The sequence below is a fragment of the Arachis ipaensis genome, chromosome B06 (genome assembly GCF_000816755.2).
Source record: "Arachis ipaensis cultivar K30076 chromosome B06, Araip1.1, whole genome shotgun sequence".
NCBI classification, from domain to species: domain Eukaryota; kingdom Viridiplantae; phylum Streptophyta; class Magnoliopsida; order Fabales; family Fabaceae; genus Arachis; species Arachis ipaensis.
In genome coordinates this window covers 76,317,611-76,319,125 of record NC_029790.2, presented here as the reverse complement: position 1 = coordinate 76,319,125, position 1,515 = coordinate 76,317,611, and the positions used below count along the sequence as shown (strand labels likewise).

General features: G+C 33.7%; 1 long non-coding RNA gene across 1 annotated transcript; it reads left to right on the top strand.

Moving 5' to 3' along the window:
- On the top strand, positions 580-962 carry LOC110264014. The gene is made up of 2 exons (XR_002349744.1): positions 580-657; positions 886-962. It is a non-coding gene; the product is annotated as an uncharacterized LOC110264014 (long non-coding RNA).

The following is a 1,515-nucleotide window of genomic DNA, read 5'->3' as shown; positions in this document are numbered from 1 at the left end:
ATATCAACATAAGCATTTAGAATTATTTTGGTAGTTAGATATAACAAAATGTCCTTGATTCTTTTGATTTTGAATCAAAAGAAAGATGTGTAATTTTGGTTGCATCAGTTAATCAGTTAGTTATTCTTCGGTTATGCATTATCATGCATCTTAGAGTTGTAACTTCTCTCCTTATGTTCCGGGATGAGCTGGTGTTATTCAAATCTTGACTTAGAGAGCTTGCATGCACTTTTACTAAACACAGTAATGAGGTTGATGAACCCTTCAAGGTCGAATAAGCTGAAACAGTAAACATACATCCGCCCCCAACAGACAAGGTATTCATTCAATTCTACTATCAGCATTTATTTTTACTCTATTTTACTTAATTTTGTATGTGTAAATGTAACCCAATATATATTCAATGCAATTCAAGTTGCTTATGTTGGGAGGCAATGGATTTGTTGGCTCACATATTTGTAGAGAAGCCTTAGAACGTGGTTGCCAGTCTTAGCAGGTTCCAAATCCCACTTTGATTTCCATTAGAATTGTTTGTTTGGTGTAATTTCATGCCACTCACTTTGTCCTTTGTTTCATTAGTTTAACTTCTTTTTTGTTGTACATACCAATGAACTTTATCAATTGGCATCGGTGGCATTCTGCCTACTTGTGGCTTGGGTGTGCATTCTATCTATTCTTAATCTTCATTACTTCGCAAAAGTATATCCTTCTCGATATATCGTAGTCTGTTTTATAACCTAGCATCTATGAGATTTCCCTTTGTCATTATGATGTCCTGGTCGTTCTTTATTGATTTTCTTCTTTGATGTGTAGTGATAAGTTGTGCACACATTTATGCCATCCAAACAACTTTTGTGCCTTTGACAATTTGTTATTTCATTTCAGTGTAGTGATAAGTTGGGTTTAAGTCTCGAACTTGGTTCCTTTGCTGCGGGCATGATGATATCAACAACAGATCTTGGTCAACATACACTAGAACAAGTAACACCTCTCCCTCCTCTCTATTATATGAGCATACATGCCCCCCTTTCTTCTAATGAATTGTTATCATGATAGGGTGGCTATGATTATATAGTAGGTGCCTCTGAGCATGGTCAAATTATTAAATCACATGATCTTGAAATACCTTCTTTCAGGTATACTTCTATTATGGCATAAGCTTTAAGTTAACATGGCTTATTAATTCTAACTTCTAAGAGTTGTGTATGAAAATCCATTGCTTTTCTCATCGCTGTTGTTATTTATGATCCAAATTAAGCTTTTGAATATGATTTATTAACTTCATTCTTTTTCTTTTTTCACAATATTGTTAGATATTTTTTATTGCCTTTGGTGGACTGGTTGGACTGGAAGAGAGTATTGAAAAAGATGATAACTTGAAGGTACTATTCAATTACTATTCTGTACATTGTTGCCATTGTGCTTACTCTTGAGACTACTGCCAATCAAATATTTGATCAATCAAAATTTATAATGTGTTTAGTTGCTTCATTAGTTCGTATAATTTCGTAATTT